Below are 24,486 nucleotides of genomic sequence, written 5' to 3' on the forward strand. Positions count from 1 at the left end.
CACTACTCTACTGCCACTCTGCTCCAATCACAGCCTATATCAAGGGTCCTTCTTGTCATGGTCACCGCCTTCCATTTGCACTTCCAGAAGTTGGTGCTGGTTACTTCCAGAGTCTAGTTTTATCAAATATCATTATTCAGTCATTCAGTCATGCCCAACTCTATATGAACCCATGAGATTTGTCCATAAGATTTTCTTTGCAAAGATATTAGAATGGTTTGCCATTTTCTCCTCCAGTGTGTCCCCATTTTATAGATAAGTAACTGAGGCAAATAGGAGTTGAGTAACTTGCTAAAGATCACATAGCTAGTAAATATTTTAGGCCAGATTTGAACTCGGGTCTTCCTGACTCCAGGTCCAGTGCTCTATTCACTGAGCCACATAGCTGTCTTTCTGTGAGATAATAGATAATCCAAATGCTATTCTGGTACCCATAAAATTCAAAAGAAAAGGAAAGCTGCCTCTTTGGGACACCTATAGAAGAATATAGATAAGAGTCACAAAATGAAAAGACATGGATAGGAAACTAATGTCGTGGCTGAGCTATAGTGGTTGCTCAAGTCTAACCATGACATAGTCTCAAGTTCCTCCTCATTCCCCTCTGGGGCTAGGTATCCTTTGCATCTTCCCTCCGTACTTTTCTCCATGTTGAATACAACCTCACTTGCCAATGAAAATTATAATTTACCAGCTGCCTGGTTGAATGGGTTGAAGAACAAAGGGAAAGAAAAAACAGAAATGAGGTGATGATGTATTGAAATGAATTTAAAACAGGAAAACTAATATGACTAGTTGCTTAAAAGAAGAAATGTCAATACCTTTCCTGCTGATGTTACTTTTCCTTTCCAAGAGAAATGAAATAACCAGGGATCTGAACTTTGGTCTGTTGGAGAAACTGACACAATTGCTAATAAACTCCTCTCTAGAGAAATACAACACCTCCCCATAGACCAAATAATTGAGCTTGGTATCATTCCAAAGTTTGTAAGTTTCTTGGGCAGGATAGACTGTTATCCTATTCAATATGAATCTGTCTGGGCACTTAACAGCATTGCTTCTGGGTTATCACACCATCAGTCTTATCTATGGGGGCTGTGGTAGATAGAGATGTTATGCTTGCATTTGCTGTTCTGTTGGCCTCTCTCCAGATTCACATCCCAAACAGGCTATATGCAGGTGATGGTTCATCCTACAGTGACTCGATGATCAATTATGCCATGATAGTCCTTCTTCCAGCTCTGATATATCATCATTAGAATGTGGTTACTTAAGAAATCTTGCCTGGATGCTTTCAAATCTTTATCACATCAAGAACACTGCTATAGAAGCTATGAAACACATTCTTTCTACATTACTTTATTATCTCTTGTATCCTGATGATCAAGAAACTCTGGAAGATACCTATTTGACCCTTTCCTATGTCACGGATGGCTTAAATGACCACATTGAAGTGGTTGTCAAAACTTGAATTGTCCTACAAGGGGTGAAAATATCTGATACATTACCCTTAGTGACTCTTTCCTGAAGGGGTATAGGAAATATCATCACTGGTACAGATAAACTCAATAAATAATCAAGTGAAGAGCAGCCAGAAGACTTGCTATCTTTCCTAGCTTACTTATTTACCACTAAACCAACATACAGGAGGCTTCATGGACCATATCAAACATCATGGTTGACTGTCCAGACTAAATATAGCAAGTTATGAATCATGGACTCATTCTGCACCTGGTTAGAACTTTGGTAAAGGGAGACTTTAATAGAAAACTATATGGATTGCCATAAATTACACAGTACAACAGATTATGTATATTGTCCAGAATAGCATTTGGGAATCCTTAATCAACTTTTGTCTACAAAAGAGAACAAAACTGACCCTCCCCTTCCCTCCCCTCCTAGAGAACCATCCCACATAACAAATAGTATTTTTTTTCAGAGAAAAAAACACAACTGATCACTATATTGAAAAAGTCTGAAAATATGTGCAATGTGTGACACCTGTGGACCTCCATGAAAGGGATCTATAGAAGATATACTAACTGTATCTACCCTTTTATATTTCTTTGCAATATTTTTGTGCCCTAATACATGGTCAATTTTTGTAAAAGTTCCATATATTAGGGGCAGCAAGGTGGAACAGTGGATAGAGCGCCGGCCCTGAAGTCAGGAGGACCTGAGTTCAAATCTGGTCTCAGACACTTAACACTTACTAGCTGTGTGACCCTAGGTGAGTCACTTAACCCCAATTGCCTCACCAAAAAAAAAAATTTAAAGTTCCATATATTATTGAGAATATGTGTATTCTTTTGCTATTCCATTTGGAAGACATAAGTCCTTTAATTTCTTCAGCAATGTGTTCAGTTCCATATTTTCCCTTTTCCTTATCTTTTTATTGTTGTTATTGTTGTTCAGTCGTTTTCTGTTGTGTCCAACTCCCTGTGACCCCATTTGCATTTTCTTGGCAAAGATACTGGAATGGTTTACCATTTCCTTCTCCAACTCATTTTACAGATGAGGAAACTGAGACAAATAGGGTTAAATGACTTGTCCAGGGTCACACAGCTAGTAAGTGTCTGTGGCTGGATTTGAAACTAGGTCTTCCTGACTCCAGGACTGGCTCTCTATCAGCTGCATTACCTAGCTTCCTCCACCTTTTTTGTTAGACTTATCCAAAACTGGGAGAGGAATATTGAAGTCTCCTATCTCTGTTATGTTACTGGCCTTCATACATTTGGATGCTAAAGCATTTGGAACCTTTATTATGGATAATAGTTTGTTCTTTATAGTTCTTTATGGCTTCCTTCTTTATGTCACTTTCTATTTTTAAAATGTTTGTTTTTTGCTTTGTCAGATAGCATGTTTGCAGCTGTTCCTTTTTTGGATTCACTTGATGGAGAGTAAATTTTTTCCCATCCCTTCAGTTTTATTTTGTATATGTCTCTTTTTTTTTTTTTTTTTTTTTTTTTGCGGGGCAATTGAGGTTAAGTGACTTGCCCAGGGTCACACAGCTAGTAAGTGTTAAGTGTCTGAGGCCGGTTTTGAATTTAGGTACTCCTGAATCCAGGGCTAGTGCTCTATCCACTGCGCCATCTAGCTGCCCCTATATGTCTCTTTTTAAAAATGTGTTTCTTGTAAGCAACAGATTGTAGGGTTTTGTTTTCTTATCCAATATGTTCCTTTTTTTTCATTGTATTGGATTCTTTAATCCATTCACATTTAATATGAATTAGGTTTATTTCTTCCTCCATCTGTATCTAATATTAAAGGTTTTTTTCAAGTTATAATTTGCCTCTCTTCTGCTATAAACACAGCATTATATTCCTTCATTTACTTTACCTTAATCCTTTTAAAAATGACTCTGTTCCCACTCCCTCTTCTGGTTTGTCTCTTACTCCCTTTCCTTTGGGGTTTTGCTTATTAGTTCCTTTTTCTATTTTGCTTTTATCTAATTATATAATTCTTCACCTCCTTTTCTTCCTCTCAATAAGTTAAGTAGATTCCCCATTCCTCTCCTCTCTTTCAACTAGTTTTGTTCATTAGGTAGGTTTTGTTGTTGTTGTTGTTATTTTTTGTTTTTTGCGGAGCAGTGAGGGTTAAGTGACTTGCCCAAGGTCACACAGCTAGTACATGTCAAGTGTCTGAGGTCAGACTTGAACTCAGGTCCTCCAGAATCCAGGGCCAGTGCTTTATCCACTGCACCACTTAGCTGACTCCCCTCCACCCCCCCCCAACATTAGTTTTAAATTTTCATTTTTCATACCACTTTCCAAAAAGGATTTCTCTCATTCTCTTCATTATCCACCGTCTTTTTCTGTCTATTCTAGACCCTTATTATCTGATTCATAAATCTGGTCTTATCTGGTCTTTCTCTTTTCTCTATATTCCTTCTGCTAAATTTTCAACTTATCTATTCCATACTTCCTTCTTCAGGCAGTTTCTGCCACTTCCTAGTAGAACTTGGCCCATGGATTCTCCCTTTCTATTGTATGCCATTCTCAGCACAATGGATACTGCCCCATGGCAGGATCCTTCCCTTACTATGTACCTAATTATGCAACCTACCACTATTCATACTCTCTCCTCTTTACCTTACACCCCAACCCTATTTACCTCAAGAGCTCCTCCCTGGGTCCATGCCCTCCCACTCCTCCAGGAGTTCCAACTCCTTCCACTCCCGGCTCCTCAAACCGATATAGGATGAGTAGACTTTTTAAGCCTCAAATCCCTCAGGCTGTGTACCAGCATAAGGTCCCCATCTCTCTCCACAGGAGTGTTCTTCTCTCCCCCCACCCTCCACCTTGCAATTCTTCCCCTCCTGCTCCTCAGCAACTCTCCTCTAGACTCTTCTCTTTCTGAGACCACAAGGGTTACCTTCCCCTCATTTGTAGCTTTATGGGTGGTAGGTAGTGCACTAAGATTGTTTAATTGGCATCTTATTTTGAAACTTTGCAACTTTTTACAAAAAGCCTTCACTTGGAAGCCAAAATGTTTATAGGGTCAACCTTTTTCTTGGAAAGTATTCTCAAATATTTAAATACATGTTTTCTTTATTTCTTACACAATTCATAACTTTCTACAGTGAAATGAAAAAACAAACAAACCAGTAGCTTTAAAATATAACAGAAAATTATATGAGGTTAAACTTTTTTAAAAAACCCTCTACCTTGAACAATTTTTAATTAGATACTTCTTCATTACCTTTGGAATCCTTGATTCTTGACTTTAAGAATAAGATAGGTGTCAGAACTGGATCATGGCTGGCAGTAGTACAATTGTAAAAGGGTAGAAACTTGAGGAAAATAAAATTTAAAATACTAAATATCCATGACCAGGTTGGCTGCACAGTGATGAATTTTTCCAGCCTCAACAACTCTCAAAGACAATCTACTAAAGAGGGCCATGACCTACATTAATGGAAGGGCTTCCATGAAATCACTGGTCCTTAAAGCATTGAATTATAAACATTCTTCCATTATTCTTTGGGGGAAAAAATTGGCAACGCTTGTTTCTCTAATTTTTACCTTGCTGTTTTCAGGTTTTGCTAAAATAGGAAATATTCATCATTACTATTGGAAGAATTTTTGTGTATCAGTGAGTTGCCATTTCAGAATTTTACCTTCATTTCCTCCTCAATTTTATTTCTTCAATGGATCAGTACTGATGTGGAAATTAACTCCAATTTTTCATGTGACAATACTCTCATACCCTCTCATCCTGTGAGACTGTGGTTCTTGAGTAGAGGGAAGCATTCTTTTAATTCTATTGACATCATATGGATTCTCTATTATGACTAGTTTTTATTTAATTTTTTATAATTCATAATAATTTTTGGTTTAACTTGATGACAAGATACAGAATTCTCATATTGAGAGGCAACAGAGTAGAATGGGAAGAACAGTACTTCTGGAGTCAGAGGAATTGGGTTCAAATTCTACATTTGACTCTTAATATTTGTTTGACCTTAGATAAATCACTTAATCTGGCTGGATTTTACAATGTCCAGAGCTACAAAATGAGTGGCCTCTGAAGTCCCTCCCAGCTCTGGGTCTCTCTAATCCTAAACTCCCGGAGGGCAGGGAGTGTGGCTTTCATCAAAGACTAACATTGTGAATACACAATGTGCAAAATCAACCACATCACTTACTAGTTATTGTGAATTGTGGACTCATGGGATTGAAATGATTTTATATTGATACAAACAGGGAAACAAATGAAAGGAGGATGAAAAAGGGTGAGGTGGACACAGAGGGGGAAGGATGGAATGGAACAGAATCGCAAATCTCCTAGAGTTCTGTTATAATATTTTTGATTAATCAACTGAAAATCAGTTCATTCTTAGGGAAATATCCCCCTTTAGATTCAGAAGGAAGATAAAAAGGACCTGCCGCCTTTTGTTTTGAAGCTATTAAGGGCTTAGAGGAAAAGTGCATCCCATTGAATTTGCTTTAAATGAAAAAAACCTCCAGGGCAGATTTGACACTGACCAAAGAAGCTGAAAGTTGGAGGGAGGGAGGGAGGGAGGAAGGAAGGAAGGAAAGAAGGAAGGAAGGAAGGAAGGAAGGAAGGAAGGAAGGAAGGAAGGAAGGAAGGAAGGAAGGAAGGAAGGAAGGAAGGAAGGAAGGAAGGGAGAAAGGAAAGGAGGGAGGGAGGGAGAGAGGAAGGGAGAGAGGGAGGGAGGGAGGAAGGAAGGAAGGAAGGAAGGAAGGAAGGAAGGAAGGAAGGAAGGAAGGAAGGAAGGAAGGAAGGAAGGAAGGAAGGAAAGGAGGGAGGGAGGGAGGGAAGGAGGGAGGGGGGAGGAAGGGAACAAACATCACAGGTTGTAAAGATAAGCTCCTAAAGTGAAGTTAGATATTATAACCAATATTTATTAAAATGCACACTATTATAGGCTAAGCCTATCATTAGAGATTTTCAAAGTCCTTCCTCTATAAACATGTTAGAAGCTAATGATTTGGGACTCTAGCTTTTTAGAGCAATGCATTCTGATCTGGAGACAGTTGTGAGCTTATACTGCTGACCTGATTTCAGACATGAACTCACCACTCACTACCAACCCCCTAAGACAGCAGAAAGGTTACCCATTAAATTCTGCAATTTATTGCACTAATTTACAATCCTTTCAAGTCTGGGCAGGGGATGGGCTGCTCTGGTTTTATAGAAGGACCTTTTTGTCCCTTGTTGGGGACTTTTCCAGATCCTTAACAATTGACTCTAATAGAATCTTATGAATAAAACTAATGAAAACATAAAGAAATGAACTTTGCAGCTCAAGCATACAGTAGCTTATTGTTCAATTTCTCAAGAATAGAAATACCTCCTCCAACAAGGTAGCATGGTCCAACCAGTAACACAAGGGCTTCCATAGAGAAGGTGCTCAGGGTCAGAAGGAGGCTTAATATTTCTGAACAGAGACCTCAGTTAGGTAATAATTCAGGGAGGAAAACAAAAGCTTTTTCAAATAATGAACTTACTTGGCTAATCGGATTGTGCTTTTTAAAAGACAAATAAGGGAAAAAACAACCCATTTTTATTTGAACCAATTCAGTTTAATTCAACAAATATTCATTAAATAGCTATCATATGCAAGTCATTGGGCTAGCCTCTAGGAAGGACAAATTCAAAGATGAGTAAGACACAGGCTTTGCTCTCAAACTTACAGTCTTGGAGAGAAAGGGCACAGCAAATAATTATTTATGAAGTAGAAGTGTGGAGTCCATAAAAACATACAATGCATTGAGTATTCACACTACAGGAGGGGATCTCTTTTAGCTGGGAAGTCAAGAAAAATTATAGGATCAGAGATTTAGACCCGAAAGGTATTTCCAGTATCATTTAGTCCAACAACTCCCTTACCCCCAACAACTTTATAGGGGAGAAGAGGAAGCCAGAGAGATTAAGTGATTTGCTTAGTCACACAGGTAGTAAGTCATTGAGATATAATTCGAGCCCAGGTCTTTCCTGTGACTTCAGATCCAGAATTTTTTCTGTTATAGCAATGAAGGAAGTCGTATTTGAACTAGACCTCGAAGGAGGGACAAGATTGCAAATGGTAGTAAGATTTCAGGTAAATGGAAGGAGTCACCCTGCTTTCACAATAGCAAATACTAATTATCTGTTGTAACTGAGTTACAACCAGGGAGTTGGTTCGCAAAGTGGAAAATAGGGGGGAGGAAGGAAGGAAGGAAGAAAGGAAGGAAGGAAGGAAGGAAGGAAGGAAGGAAGGAAGGAAGGAAGGAAGGAAGGAAGGAAGGAAGGAAGGAAGGAAGGAAGGAAACAATCATTTATGAAGCACCTACTTTGTGCCAGGCCCTTTAAAAAGGGCTTTACAAATATTACCTCACTTGATGTCCATAACAACTCTAAGAGACAAATGCTATTATTATCATCATCCCCATTTTACCACTGAGGAAACTGAAGCTGACAGAGGTTAAATGACTTGCCCAGGGTCACACAGCTAATAACTGTCTGAGATCAGATTTGAAATCAGGTCTTGCTGACTTCAGGCCCAACCCTCTAGCCATTGTATCACTTAGCTGCCTTTACAGGAAGAATAATTATAAAAGAAATATACAGATAGTCCACAATTTAAGCTAAAAACAAATGATTTAACCCACCAAACCTTTCACTAAAGTCATAAATAGAGTTCCAATTAGAAAAGCGAGGTCTTAACTCTTTTCTCTGCCTGTGTCTCATTAATCCTCTGATCAGAAAGGCAAAGATCAATGAAATGGGCAAGACGTGAACAGCAGAAGTGGGAGGAATGGAAACAAAAGGCTGAGATAATTCACATAATAAATAAGCAGCCCAGAAGTATCTTAAAGTGGATCATACTACCTCTAATTTCAATTTGGGGCTAATGAGGCAATACCAACTAAGTGAATAGACACAATTGCTAAAGCAGCAGTCAGAGAAAACTTGTACCTGAGCATTTAAAAGCAATGATCCAGGGGCAACTAGGTGGCACAGTGGATAAAACACTGGTCTTGGATTCAGAAGGACCTGAGTTCAAATCCAGCCTCAGACACTTGACACTTACTAGCTGTGTGACCTAGGGCAAGTCACTTAACCCTCATTGCCCTGCAAAACAAAAACAAAAACAAAAACAAAAACACAATATTTAAAAAGCAATGATGTAGGGGCAGCTAGGTGGTGCAGTGGATAGAGCACTGGCCCTGGATGCAGGAGGACCTGAATTCAAATCTGACCTCAGACACTTAACACTTACTAGCTGTGTGACCCTGGGCAAGTCACTTAACCCCAATTGCCTCACAAAAAAAAAAAAGCAATGATGCTGACTGAGACTATACAGTTCTGCTACTTGTGCTGCCTTGGGGGGAGTCACTTCGCTGTCATTGGCTCCAATATCCTCCTCTATAAAATAAGAGGGAAGTACCAGAGCAAGGGTCTTAACCTGGGATCCATGGATAGATTTCAGGGGGTATGTGAACTTGGATGGGAAAATGTACATCTTTATTTCAACATAATTGGTTTCCTTTATAACCCCAGTGTATTTTATTCTATGTGTTCAAAAACATTCTGAGAGGGGAAAGCTAGGTGGCACAGTGGCACCAGCCCTGGATTCAGGAGGACCTGAGTTGAAATCTGACCTCAGACACTTGGCACTAGCTGTGTGACCCTGGGCAAGTCACTTAACCCTCATTGCCCTGAAAAAAAAATTGTTGCTTAAAATATACTTGAGAATGGAGTCCCAAAAAGAATGATATAGTTAAGAGCTTTAGGGTTGGTAATGTTGGAATCTTACTGTCACCTGAGTTGAAGAGGAAACATGTACATCCGGAGAGGTTTAGAAGTGTTCTGAACTTCTAGAGAAATTTTTTTAAAAACCTGGAAATCAAGGTGGTGTTCATCAGTTGGGAAACAGCTGAACAAATTATGTATATGAATGAAATGGAATACAACTGAGCTGTAAGAAATGAAGATTATTTCAGAGAAACCTGGGAAGACTACATGAACTGATTCCAGATGAAGTGAACAGAACCAGAAGAGTAATTTATACTGTAACATCAATAATCTGAAAGATTTAAGAACTCTGAAAAACACAATAATCAACCATGAATTCCAGAGGACAGATGATGAAGAATGCTAGCCACCACAAGAAAGAGAGGTGATGGACTATTAGCTTGTGCAGAATTAAACACACAGTTTTGGCTGTGACTGGTGTAGATATTTGTGTTGTTTAACTATATTGTTATAAGGGTTTTCTGGGGTTTTAAAATTTTTGTCAGTGAAGGTGGAGGCAGGGGGGAAAGTGGAAGGGAAAAAATACTTGATAATTATAAAAAATAAACAATAATTTTAAAAAGAAAAAAGAGAATAATGTCCTTAAATAACCTGTTCCCACATTGTGACTTTTAAAATTGTTGAAAAAGAAGCTTTTTAGAGAATTCAAGTTCTGCAAGAACATATAAATTTGGGAGGTCACCTGGAAGTGAATAGAATATGGGTCCCTTTCTGAGCAATAACACTGTTAAGCAGGTTGCCTAAGTAGCATTATCCCTATTTTATGTATAAGAAAACAAAGGCTTAAAAAGGATAAATAACAATCAAATCATAATGAACATTTCTACAGAACTCCCAGGTTTTAAAAATGCTAGTCTACTGATTTTGGTATCTTGAAATTAATCCATTCCATGATCATGATCTTGTAAAAAGAATGGAAGATTAGTGCATAGGACTCCAGAATAAACAGCATATCATACTGAGCTATTTCTTTCCTTGACTAACCCAGTTGGAAGTTTCTTTAGAACTTAAGCAATAATATCAATGCAATTTATCTATAGTTCATTGGACGATACACCCAAGCAGCGATGAAATTGCAGAATTAGAATTGTGGCAATTATCTTCTTATAAACACAATCAGAGAAAACGATAAATAAAGTCTGTGACAGAGGTTTGAGGTCCTGGCACACAAACAAAAAATTGGAATAGGTATACTTCCAAGCAAAGCGCTTATAACTATGTCATATCTTTTTTTTTTTTTTTTGGTGGGGCATGAGGGTTAAGTGACTTGCCCAGGGTCACACAGCTAATATGTGTCAAGTGTCTGAGGCTGGATTTGAACTCAAGTTCTCCTGAATCCAGGGCCAGTGCTTTATCCACTGTCCCACCTAGATGCCCCCTACATCATATCTTCTACTAGGTGAGAAAGCACTGGGGTGAAGTGGGGAGCAGACATTCAGAGAATTCTGATAAGGAATTCTAAAAGGCAGCTTGCTGGTGCATTAGATACAACAGCAGGCTTGGAGTCAGCAAGACTTAAGTTCAGACCTGGACTCTGACACTTACTTACTCTGTGACCCTTTGCAGGTCACTTAAAAAAACAACCCTTCATTTACCTCAGTTTCCTAATCTGTAAAGTGGGAATAATAATTGCACCCATTTCCCAGGGTTGTTGTGAGATAATAATTGTAAAGCATTTAGCATAGTGACTGGCATGTAGTAAATGCTATATAATGATGGAGAGACAGAGAGTAGGCCCATGCCTGATCTTCTGAGGCAGCCACCCCTACGACAAAAACAGAGCCCTGGGTGCTTCTCTGTAAAATCAAGAAACAACAACAATAATACTTCACACTTATAATGCACTTTAAGGTACACAAAGAACATTTACTTTGCAACAGCCCTAAGAGGTAGGTAGCACAAGCATTGTTACGCCCATTTCATGAATGAGGAAAGTGAGTGTCAGAAAAGTTAAGTAATAAATTAGAGGTCCTCCTGCAAGCTTCCAAGGACTCTGATCCTGGGGATAGAATTGGTGGTAGCTGCTGAGTGGAGGTTGGGGGATGAGAATGAAATTTGTAGCCAGGTGCTGAAGTTTGGGGTAGATACACCAGGAGATGGGCAGAGAGAAAGAGAAGAGACTGTTCAAGTGAAAGCAGAGTATGCTACAGGCATTCTGGGCACCAGCACCAGAACAGCAACAGAAAGCAGACATCAGGGTCATAGTGGACTTTCCCCCACCCACTACATAGGTAAGCAAATGAGGACATCTCACGTACTCTTCTCCTTCCCTTTCATCTGAGAAGGGAGGATATTTTCTCTCCCTAGAGCTCTGTTAGGTGGCTGGGTGGTGCAGTAGACAGAGCACTGGGGCCTGGAGTCAGGGAGACTCAATTTCATGAGTTCAAATCTGGCCGCAGATACTAGCTGTGTGACCCCGGGCAAGTCATTCAATCCTGTTTGCCTCAGTTTCCTTATCTGTAAAATGAGCTGAAAAAGGAAATGGCAAACCACTCCGGTATCTTTGCTGAGAAAATCCCAAATGGGGTCCTGAAGGGTCAGAAACAACTGAAAAAATTACTGGACTTTCACTAAGATCTTTCCCTGTGCCATAATGGGTTTCACTTTTTTCTGGCTTAAGGGTAGCTGGGTGGCACAACAGATAGAATATTGATGCTGAAGTCAGAAGACCTGAGTTCAAATCCAGCCTCAGATACTAACTGGATGACCCTGGACAAATCACTTAACTTCTGTCTGCTTCAGTTTCCTCCACTGTAAAATGAGGATAATAATGGCATCTGCCCCCTATGGTTGTTGTGAGGATCAAATGAGATATCATTTAACTTGTGCCTGGTACATAGTAGGTACTTAATAAATGCTTTTTCTGTTCTCATTTCTCCTCCTCAGTTGGGATGCTACTGTGTATTTCCAGGAAGGACAAAGGCCCTTAACTTATGAGTATCTGAACTATGAGGCACATTTATTACCACCCAGGCAGGAGAAGAATGAAAGTTAAGCCTTAATTTTCAACAGTTCTTCCTGGTTCAGGGCTAGGTCCTCTCAGAGAGAGATTCACCCTACCTTATAGCGATCATGGAAGACATTTCCCAAATTTCCATCTTTGTATTTTTGTTTTTGTGAGGCAATGAGGGTTAAGTGACTTGCCCAGGGTCACACAGCTAGTATGTATCAAGTGTCTGAGGCCGGATTTGAACTCAGGTCCTCCTGAATCCAGGGCTGGTGCTCTATCCACTGTGCCACCTAGCTGCCCCCCAAATTTTCATCTTTCTAGGCTAAGCCATGATCTAGGCAAATGGCCATTTGCCCAATAATCACTAAAAAGCTGTTAGGGTTCCAGGTTCTCTGAAAGGTACAGAGGCAATCTCTGACCCAGGGACAAGTTCACCCTCTCAGCTGGCCTTTTCCTCAGGACTGACTCAGAGTCTTAGTCTTGAACAATTTAAGTTATAGAAGGGTCTACTCATGTTTGAAGATAAGATCACCCTCTACAAAATGCAAAGGCAGTCTAAGTGGAAGGCACCCTTATATGATGTTGTTGCTTAGCCCTGTCAGACTGAACAACAAAGAATGAGAGCTATCATCTCTATTTTCCAAATTAGGAAGTTGTATCAGAGAAGAGGTTGGAGACCAGATCAACGTCACACAGCTGAGCTGGGTCTCAAACTTACATCTGAATCTAGTGTTCTTCTTACTAGCTGTGTGACCCTGGGCAAGTCACTTAACCCTCCTTGCCCCACCAAACAAACAAATAAAAAAAGGGGTAGTTGGTGGCGCAGTGGATAGAGCATTGGCCCTGGAGTCAGGAGGATCTGAGTTCAAATCCGACCTCAGACACTTGACACGTACTAGATGTGTGACCCTGGGCAAGTCACTTATCCCCAATTGCCTCACCAAAATAATAATAATAATAATAATAATAATAAAATCATCTAGTGTTCTTTCCATTCTGCTGTGCAGCCTTGGCCCTCCAAGGTCACACAGTTAAGAGGTGATATTATTATGTTCCTTTCTCCTCCAATGCCAAAATATCCTATGGGACTCATGGATGGATTTCTACTCCTTGGGGACAGTGGAGTAGCTTCTGGGCTTCTGGAAGTCCATGGAACCAGACATCCTGCCTCCTTTGCAGAGATTTATTCACTGTCTTCCTTATCTTTCCCTAACCTCCTTTCTCACATGGCAGGACCAGAAGCAGCCAGTCTTTCTCAGACATCTCCTACATGCCTCTGTTTCTGCCAAGGCAGTTGCCTTAGACCAAGAGCCCCTTTCTTTTTTTCTTTAAAGGTTGTCCTGCCAGGTTGTCTTACTTTTAAAAAATTCTGAAGTACTATGCACAAATGTATTTTGCCCATTTTCTGATTTGGGTTCATTTTCAATGCTTTCCTTCTGCTTATATCATGTTGTTGTTTTTTCTTCCTCCTCCTTCTAGTTGTTCTTCTTTTGTTTTGTTTGGACCTGTGATTTTATCAGTGTAAGTAATTCTGGTATATAAATTCCTTCACTGAAATAGTAGGCAACTCTTCTGTATGTTAACCTTAATTTTATTTTTTACATAATTATGTAACCAGGCCAACAGAGTCAATGTATGAATTACTGTACCCAACTTAGTCCTGATGGCTTTATCAGGAGAGAACACACTTTGGATTGAGCTCCACCAGAGGTGTGAACTAGGCATGACCAAGATCTAGATATTTCCAATGAATAAATGAGAATTCAATGGAAAGAATTCCAACTGGATTCAATAGGAAGTTTGTTCAGGTTGGTTGAGGCACTTGGTCTTACTTTGTGGAGATTGTATAAAATCATCATGCTAGTTTAGAATGACACATTTAAACTTATGACAGCTTGATGGTAGAAACTGGTCCAGCCAAGCCTTTGAGGAGGAATCACTTTGGGAGAAAGAGTGCCTCTCCCCCTCCCTTTTAAAGATGCATTCTTTTGTTTTGTTTTGTTTTATGTTTGTTTGTTTTTTGGTGAGGCAATTGGGGTTAAGTGATTTGCCAAGTGTCAACGTCTGAGGTCACATTTGAACTCAGTACTCCTGACTCCAGGGCCCGTACTCTATCCACTGGGCACCTAGCTGCCCCTCTCCCTCCCTTTTACTGACCAAAGCAGGATCTTTTGAAATTCAGAGGCTGGCAGATTTTGAGCTTCCCATTAGCCTCCTTCTACTAGCTAGCATCTGTCTCAAGATAGCAATAGCTTTGGGCAGTATCTGGCTCACTAAAGGGCTAATCATTTGATGATTATAGTGCACTGGCCTGGCTAGAAAGCATTAACATTTGAAATACCTGCCCTAGCTCCTTCAGTGTAACCCTGGAGCCCTGGGGCTCTGTAGTAATGATAGTATTAGGTCTAGAGCCCCAGCCTGCCAACCCCAGTTGGAAAAAATAACTCCTAAAGCTTATTTATGCACATGTGGTTGTTGTTGAGTCATTTCAGTTGCGCCAACTCTTCATGACCCCATTTGGGATTTTCTTGGCAAAGATACAAGAGTGGTTTGCCCCCCCCCCCCAATAGAATGTAAGCTTCTTGAGAACAGGGATTATTTCTTTTTTGTGTGTGCTTTATTTCCAGGATCTGACACAGTGTGGCACACAGTAGGTCCTTAATTAGTGTTTATTGATTTTTGTTTTGGAGAATTTATTGGGACACCCACAGGTTAAGTGTTTTGTCCACAGTCAAAGGCAGGATAGGAACCCATTTCTTCCTGAATGCAAGGTCATGGTGCCTCTTGACAACTTGTTGTGGGTTTTAGTATAGCTTTTAATAAGCTGTGCTTTCTTATCTACAGCCATTGTCACCCCATGTGTTGAAAATAGCATCACCTCCAATCCAACAAACATGTACAAAGATCCAATTAAGAACTTCAATTGTGGGCAGCTAGGTGGCACAGTGGATAAAGCACCAGCCCTGGACTCAGGAAGACCTGAGTTCAAATCTGACCTCAGACACTAGACACTTACTAGCTGTGTGACCCTAGGCAAGTCACTTAACCCTCATTACCCCACCACCAAAAAAAAAAAAAAAGAACTTCACTTGCACTTGGGAAGCTGACATTGAACGGGGGCAGTACAGCAAGTTAGTATACATGCTCATATGAGAAGGGGTAGAGGGATCCAAAGGCCATCTCTGGAATTAATTTGAAAAGGGATTGAAATTGGACAAAGTTTTCCTTATTGACTATGGTGAGTTTTTCATTTCCTTCTTTTCCTCCCAGAACAAAAGATAAGTTTCTTGACCGTGATTCATTCCTCTGGGTTACCAAAGACCTGAGTTCAAATCCTGCCTCAGATGCCTACTAGCTGTGCAGTCCTGGACGAGTCATTTAACTTCTTTGTGCCTCGGTTTCAGCATCTGCAAAATGAGGATGATAATAATAGTACTTATGTCCAGGGTTGGTGTGGAGATCAAATGAAATCTCATGAATAATACTTTGTAAACCTTAAAACACTAAATAAATACTATTATTGTTGCTGTTCTTATTACCAAAAGTTAGGTGGCACAGTGGATAGAGTGCTGGGTCTGGAGTCAGAAAGACCTGAGTTCAGATTCAGCTTAGGACACTTACTAGTATGACCCTGGGCAAGTCACTTAACTTCTGTTTGTCTGTTTCCTGATCTGTAAAGGGGGAACAATACTAACACCTATATCCCAGGGTTGTTGTAAGGCTCCAATGGGATAGTAATTGTAAAATGCTCAGTATACCTAGCACATAGTAAGCATTAAATAAATGTTAACTGTTATTATTATTAATAATATTATTATTATTAATCTCTTCTTATATAAGCTCCCAGAATTGAGCTCATTCCTTCTAATAGATTGGGGTCATTGAGGGTGAGCCATCCTCAGTCCCTCAAATCCATGCACAGCTCACCTCAGCCCCAAGAAGGAAAGGATCTTTCCTAAGATCACACCACTTGAGAACAGAGCACAGGCAGGGCTAGCACTCCTGGGGTGATTTGGGGCAGCTCATCCATATCACAGCCTCTGTTCCTGTGTTAAGAAATCTGTTATTGGTGCACGAAAGGTCGCCTTTAGACTTTCTTTTATTGTTAGAAGGATGTCTTGTGCAGAGGCACATTGGAAACCTTAAAGAAATGATCTGAATAAGCATTTGCCATATAGGCTCAATCTAGCGGCTCCGTAAGGGAAGAGATGAGAGGGCCTAATGAGCAGGATCCTTAAAGACATTTCTGGACAAGAACATAGCCTTGAAAAAAGCCTTTGGTTGCAATGGACACTTGAAAACTTGTCCCAACCCTCAGGTGTCTTCAGTGTTTTCTGATCTTAGCATTCCATCTTTCACACATTGGTGGGTGTCATGGCAACTGAGAAAAAGTTGGTTTAAAAAAAAACCCTAACTAAAGAGTGTTAGGAACCAAGGAGTCTTTGACTTAAGCAGAAACAAAAAAAAAGAGAGAGCTTCTGAGTGGACATTTCATTTTTATGTTAAAAAAAAAGCAAGAATAATATGTTCATCCTTCAGAATGTACTGATGTGAGTCACCTATTATTTACATTATTAGTGTTTCATGGCATTGTCAAAGAATTACAGTTTGCCTGGTGGTTCCCTATGTTGGAGGCAATAGGGAAACACTGGAACCTTTGGGGTGGAGGGTGGGGGTGACATGGTCTGACTTTCAATTTAGGAAGGTTACTTTAGTAGTTGAGTAAAGGATGATGTGTAGTGGGGAGAAGTTTGAGGCAGGGAGATGCACCAGCAGGTTATTGCAATAGTCCAGGCATGAGATGATAAGGACTGCACCAGGACAGTGGTGATATCAGAGAAAAGAAGGGGCTGTAAAAAAAAAAACTGGGCCAGATTGGCTAGAGGGTGTAGAGAAAGACAGAGACAGAGAGAAACAGGGAGACAGAGACAGAGACAAAGAGACAGAGATGGAGAGAGGAGTCAAGGATGAACCCTAGGTTTATAGTCTGGGTGATTGAGAGTATAGAGGTACTCTCACCTGTAATTAAGAAGTTTGGGAAAGTAGGGGATGGGGAAGGTAATGAGTTCAGTTTTGAACACAGTGAGATGTTGTCCAGTTGAGATGTTCAATAGGTAATTAGAGAGACAGAATGTCAGAAGAAATTTCAGTTGGTGGTGGTGGTGGCCAGTTGTTTGTCATGTCTGACTCTTCTTGACCCCATTTGGGGTTTTCTTGGCAAAGAGACTGGAGTGGTTTGCCATTTTCTTCTCCAACTCACTTTACAGATGAAGAAACTGAGGCAAACAGGGTAAAGTGGATTGCCCAGGGTCACACAGCTAGTAAGTGTCTGAGGCCAGATTTGAACTCAGGTCTTCCTGAGTCCAGACATGGCCCTTTATCTACTGTGCCATCTAGCTTCCCAGAAGAGAGGTTAGGGATGGATAAATAGATCCAAAAGTCATTTGCATAGAGATGATAATTGAATCCAGTGGAGCTGGTGAGATTACCGAGAAAAATGGCATAGAGCTCTAAATTTATGATCTTACAGAACAAGTTCAATAGCTCCCTCAATGACTATGTATGACTTTGGGTCTTTCACTGTCACCTTTCTGGACCTCAGTTTCCTTATCTGTAAAAATGCATTGCATTACATGATCTCTAAGGTCTTTTCCAGATATCAAGATCTCTGCCTCTATGAGAACACAACTTCCATTGATGTTGACAAAATCTCCAGAGACTCAGCTATTGCTAATATAGCAGCCCAGGGGAATTCCGGTTTCATAGTGGGGTGCCAGACTTCAGTCAGAGGAAAAATTTTTCTACTAAGAATTCTACCAGAAGCAATTGACCTATAAAACATCTTCCCAATGATGGGGGGAGGGGGGAAACTGGTAAGTGGTAAGGGAGGAAAAAGGAAGTGAAAATTTGCTTATAAATACAGTACTTTCTTTCAAAACTTTGTATTGTTATATTTTGTTTGTAAATTATCATCTGTACCCCTCCCTCTCCCACTGAGGCATCACATAGAACAAAACGTTTTAAAAGAAAACCATAGAACAAATCCACAAAACTGATCAACATATCAAATAATAATCATCATCATACATACATACATATATACAATAAAAATTCATATGATGTTACACACCCATGGACCTCCCACCTCTGCAAAGGAGTAGGTGGGAGTTATCTTCCCATATCTCTTCTTTGTGGTCAAGCGCCTTCATTATAATTGGCAATATTCATTTTCAGTTGTTTTGTGGTTGTTGTTTTTGCCATTTACATTGTTTTAGCCATTGTGTATATAACCCCACTGACAACCCAATCTGGGTGGAGGATTTGCAACCTTATGCTACTTCCTGCTTGTTGCCTGTGAACCCTGATTCTGGATTGGGGCAGAGGATGCTGATTCGACCACATGTGACTGCACAAGGGGCGGAGCTGGTATAAGAACTTTGGAGAAGAAAGGGTTTTTTTGCTTACTTCAAGAGAGAAACATGCACTTTCAGAATCTCTTTAGGGAGATTGCTGTAGAGAAAGAGAAAAGGCTTTGGAAAGTAGTAGGAAGCATGGAGAGGTGCTAGTGCCTTAACATGTCCCTGATCCTCAGTTTCCCTTCTAGAGACTTTGGAAAATTTCTCTTTGGGTGAGATAGGACTTGTCTGGGGGTTGAGCTGGTCAACAGGACAGTTTATTCACTCTGTGGATTATATGAAATTCTGCATGCAGAATTTCTCTGGTTTCTGGTTTCTGTGCACCTGAATAAATGTGTTTATGAGCTATTTACTATTTATAATAGTATTTTGTGTAACTAGCATTTGACGTGGAGTCAGATCTTCAGGTATAAGCTTGAGATGATCCTTTCCCCTTTAAAAGAGAGGAACTGTGGGGCAGCTAGGTGGCAAAGTGGATAAAGCACGGGCCCTGGATTCAGGAGGACCTGAGTTCAAATCCGGACTCAGATACTTGATGCTTACTAGCTGTGTGACCCTGGGCAAGTCACTTAACCCACATTGCCCCACAAAAAAAAAGAGAGAGGGACTGAGAAAGTACTTAAACCTCAGAATAATTGTGTCCCTAGACCAGCAATATTTAAGGAGGCAAATATATGCCTCTTTATATTATACATATACATATATAATACACATATAATTTTATACACACACATAGATTATTTGTGCATACATATTTCTAGTCTAATACCCATATTTTGGAGAAGAACAGAGCAGAGTATTAGGACCTCTTCTCTTGCTCTTCTCAGGGCACGAATCAAAGTTTCTCTTTGTGAGGGATAAGTAGAAGTCCAGAGATATTCATCCTTGCCACCTCTTGAACATATTTAGAAAATCTCTGTGGATATACACATCTCACATGAACAATATACACCTTACATGTACTTTGTCTTCCGGGCTTTGCATATTTTCTTTTGTGTCTTTTCAAGCTTTTACATTCTTCTCTACATTCCGTTTCTTACAGCACAGGAATATTCCATTACACTCTCATACCACAATTTGTTTTGCCATTCCCCAGTCAAAAGGCAACGACTTTGTTTCCAGTTCTTTGCTAGTCCAAGTGCTGCTGTAGATATTTTGGTGCATATGGGCCTTTTCTTTTTATCAGTGACCTCCTTGGGATACCTGAGTAGCAGAGAATCTCTGGGTCAGAGAGTATGGACAGCTTGTCCACTTTGTCTGCATAATTCCAAAGTGCTTTCCACAATGGTTGTATCAATTCACAGCGACAACAATGCATTAGTGTGCCCACCGTGCCACACTTGGCCTCCAACATTGGCTATTGTCTCTTTGTCATCATTGCCAGTCTGCTGCATGTAACTATGCTTGTTTCTTAGTAGAATTGGCTGTCTTTAAGAGCAAAAACTAGCAAGGTTGCAGGAGATTCTGATTTTGATTTTTTAACTGAAAGAGCTTTGGGGGTGGAGGAATCTTAATAAAAACTCCATATAAAGGCTTCAGGAAGGGAATTCATTAATGGAAAGCAGGAAAGCATAGGACTGCATGAATGAGCATTATTCTGTGCAGGGACTAGAAAGCCACGTAGAAGGGATATAAAGGAGGAAGGCAAACAGAGGACTAAGAGGAGAAAGATATGGGCTGAGAGGCTAGGAAAAGAACATTCAAGGGAGTGGGGATGCCCACACTAAAAATGTGTCTTACTTTTGCATCAGTCTGAGGGAAAGCTTTTGAAGCATGCAATGTCATAGAAAACCGTGGGAAGTATTCATGAACATATTGTACAAATCTTCATATTCATTTGCCCAGAAGGCAAATGAATCCAAATAGAAGATTGGTCTGAGAGTCAGGGAGACCTGAATTCACTGTCTGCCTGATACATACTGTCTAAGTGACACTGGGACAAATCAATTTAACCCTTGGTGCCCCTAGGCATCTAACATAGAGGGGAGCATAAAAACAAGTTACTGATTGTTTAAAAAAAAGTTGCATCAAAGGGCTGGACTTCGGCTCACTAGGGCTGGCAACTTATGCCACTCCCTGTCCTATGCCCAGGCATTCCTGTTTGCTCCAAGTTCATTCATTGTTAGGAGAAGCTGGCTTTCCAATTCTCACACTCATTGGCTCATCAACCCTGCCCCCAACTCTGTCAACCCAAGCACAATGATGCTTTTTGGTTCTGATTTAAGTTTCCCCCAAAGGGGATGGAGGAAGTAACAAAGAGGACTCAGGTTACGCCATGAATCAGGTATGGGCTATATTATTAACACGTCCACAGAAAGCAATGCTAAGCCTAAGAGATTCTTAGCACCCCTTAATAGAATGATTAGAACAGAATTCAACTAACATAACTACTGTAACAGTCTTCTGGAAGGCTGGTTGCAAAGCTTCCCGGGAACATAAAAGAGTATTTGTAAGATTACTAACGTACCTTTGTACATTTCACACTGATTCATTCCCCTAGAAGCCTGCTAGTAAAAAGGGCCAGGCTTGGGTTCTCTACTAGCAGTGGACACTTTCTCTGATGTAGAGGCTTCCTCAGCTTCTCCAGCTGCTACATACAACCACAACTGGTCCTGCAGACACTGCTGCTACCCCTAGAATACCTGCTGAAACTCACGAGGTTATGTGCTAAAGGATAGAAAACAGAGACAATCACACCCATGGGCACCCGGTACAAGACCATTAGTTGGGGTATAGTGGCAGAGTCAACAGTATTTTGGGGTTTTGAAGGATTCTCTTTTCCCAGGCTTTGCCAGAATGACATCTTATCTCTTGGAAACCTGCAGCTCAAAGAAAGCCAAGTAGAAACTCTGTCTCTGTCTCTGTCTGTCTCTCTGTCTCTGTCTTTCACTTTATTATTAGTAAGGCTCCCTTCCCACTTACTCCTGTCCAGGAGGTGGGCGGCGTAGAAACAAGAAAGGAACCACTCAGGCACCCTCAAATCATCTTAGAATGACATGTCCTTTCTAGCATTGAACCACCAGATGGCCAGGGGGCAGCCAGGAAGTTTGTCATCATGAAAGACCCAAGTAATGAGTCACCTTGACTTTGGAGACCCCAGAAGTTTCCAGGGGAATTCTGGTGTATGCTCTGTCCAAAATCACATTACACACAGATGAGTGGTCAGTCCAATTAGGGTAAGGGAGCTTCTTAATTCCTTACACTGCTAAAATCACAAGTCTAGACCAAAGAAGAATATCAGCCATATTCTGGATACAGAAAACTGGGTTCCTTTCTTTTTTTGTCAAAGATAGATAGATGGATGGATGGATAAGACAGACAAACAGACAGATAGATAGATAGATGGATAGATAGATATAGCAATTATGAAGTGCTTGCTAAGTCCTAGGTACTGTGATAAGTGCTGGTCTTTCTTGTTAAAGAGCTTATATTCTAATTGGGGAAGGCAATACAAAACAGAGAACTGGAAAAGAGAAGGGGAAAAGCTTGCAGGGCAGCATAGTGTGGAGATGACCAAGAAGTATGGTAAAGGCCTTAATCCTAGCAAGACAAGGCATATATATAGGGGACTCGGTGGGCAGGAATCATGGTTCTAATGGGGAGGAGATAGACATGATACCTAGTTTGATTGAATAGTTTCTCAATAACTTCCTTAATTATTTTTTGTGAGGCAATTGGGGTTAAGTGACTTGCCCAGGGCCACACAGCTAGTAAGTGTCAAGTGTCTGAGGCCGGATTTGAACTCAGGTCCTCCTGACTCCAGGGCCAGTGCTCTATCTGCTGTGCCACCTAGCTGCCCAACTTCCTTAATTTTTAAGTGGATAGGGTACTAGACTTAGAGTCAGGAAATCTCAGATATTAGTTGTATGATCCTGGGCAAGTCATTTAACCTTTGCCTGACTCAGTTTCCTCATCTATAATTGGTCCCTACTTAGACCTGCTTCAGCAACACTGGGACGGATAGCCTGAATGTCATATTGATATCAACAGAACCTCCAAACACCTAGCATTTGTATAGACCCAGTACTGAGAATTTATGGGAAGACAGACAAAATCCAGACAGGATAATAAGGTGGCAGGTCCATGCATCCATCTTAGCAATGAGTTTGTGACTGGATCTCACAAAATGAGTAAAGAGAAGAGAGCCAGGAAGAGGGATTCAAAATCCCATGGGACAGTGAGAAAATTGTTTTCCCTAGCCTCTGAAAATTTCACTCTGTGCACATTATGGTTTACTGGTGGCTTTGTGCTTTTATTAGGGCAGATGCCTTTGACTCATTACAATGGGACAGAAATATTGATATGCAATAGCAAATGGAAAGAGGCCATGTGTTATAATGAATAGCACCTTGGGCAACTTGAAAAGATAAGTTGTAGGGAAAGAAAGTACCATTCTCTATGGGTAAAGTAAGTTCCTCACCAGGACCTTCCTATGTGAAAAATCCCTCTGCTTGATACAGAGCAACAACTTATTTAAAATGTATAGTTCTGGGGCAGCTAGATGGTGCAGTGGATAGAGCACTGACCCTGGATTCAGGAGTACCTGAATTCAAATCCAGCCTCAGACACTTGACACTAGCTGTGTGACCCTGGGCAAATCACTTAACCCCCCATTGCCCCACAAAAAAAAATTAAAAATAGAAAAAAAATGTATAGTTTCATTTTTCAGAACACTTGTTTCCATTTGTCTGATTCTATCATTGTACCTTTTTTTGGGGGGGGGGCAGGGCAATGAGGGCTAAGTGACTTGCCCAGGGTCACACAGCTAGTAAGTGTCAAGTGTCTGAGGCTGGATTTGAGCTCACATCCTCCTGAATCCAGGGCTGGTGCTTTATCCACTTGGTCACCTAGCTTCCCCCTCAACATTAATTTTTTATGCGATTTTAAGTTCCAAATTTTTCTGCTTCCCCTTTCCCCTCCCCAAGACAGCAAGCAATCTGATATCGATTTAAAGAAGTCTTGGGGGGCACTGAGGGGTTAATCAAGTTACTCACACAGCTAATATGTATATAAATCTAGGTCTTCCTGTCTCCAAGGCTGGCCCTCTACCCACTGCACAATGCTATCTTTATAGAAGACTATTTGTATTGCTTTCATTTACTTTAGAGTAAGTCGTTTTGTCTATTTTTCTCATGGTTCTCTTTTCTTCACTTTGCAGCATTTCATGGAATTCACCCCAAGTTTCTCTAAGATCCTGGTATTTTGTAATTCTTTGTATCTTATAGTAAAACTATATTCCTAAGAGAAGTGTGGCAGAGCAGATAGAGAGATTGTGTCAGGATCAGGAAGACCCGACTCCACTGTAAAATGAGGATAGTAATAGCATCTATCTCCCAGGATTTGAGTGAGGATCAATGAAATATTCTTTGCCAAAGTGCTCAGGACAGTGTCAGGCATGTAGTAGAAGCTTAAGAAAGACTAGTTTCTGGGGGAAGCTAGGTAGAACAGTGGATAAAACACTGGCCCTGGATTCAGGAGGATCTGAGTTCAAATGCGGCCTCAGACACTTGGCACTTACTAGCTGTGTGATCCTGGGCAAGTCACTTAACCCTCATTGCCCCCCCCCCAAAAAAAGAAAGACTAGTTTCCTTCTTTCCTTCCCACATCAGTGACCTTACACCACCACAGGGCTAGGAAAAGGTGTCAGGGGAAGTGGTGCTGAAGCAGTAGGTCTGTCTGATAGTAGTGATCAGGGGCCAGGTCAGGGAATAGGCGCAGATGGGCCACACAGCACACAGAGAAAGCCAAGCTGAGGAGATCCTTCCAAGGGAAAGGAAGCTCATGCTCTGTGCTTTGGCTATTCTTGGATGAGTGACTCCTGCCTGGCTACAGCTCTAGTCTCCCATTGCATCCCCCAAT

General features: G+C 40.7%; 1 pseudogene; it reads left to right on the forward strand.

Moving 5' to 3' along the window:
- Window positions 1-645: 645 nt before the first annotated feature.
- Window positions 646-1,785, forward strand: LOC122732134 (annotated as a pseudogene).
- The last annotated feature ends 22,701 nt before the right edge of the window (window positions 1,786-24,486 follow it).

This window comes from Dromiciops gliroides, chromosome 6 (genome assembly GCF_019393635.1).
Source record: "Dromiciops gliroides isolate mDroGli1 chromosome 6, mDroGli1.pri, whole genome shotgun sequence".
Classification (NCBI taxonomy): Eukaryota; Metazoa; Chordata; class Mammalia; order Microbiotheria; family Microbiotheriidae; genus Dromiciops; species Dromiciops gliroides.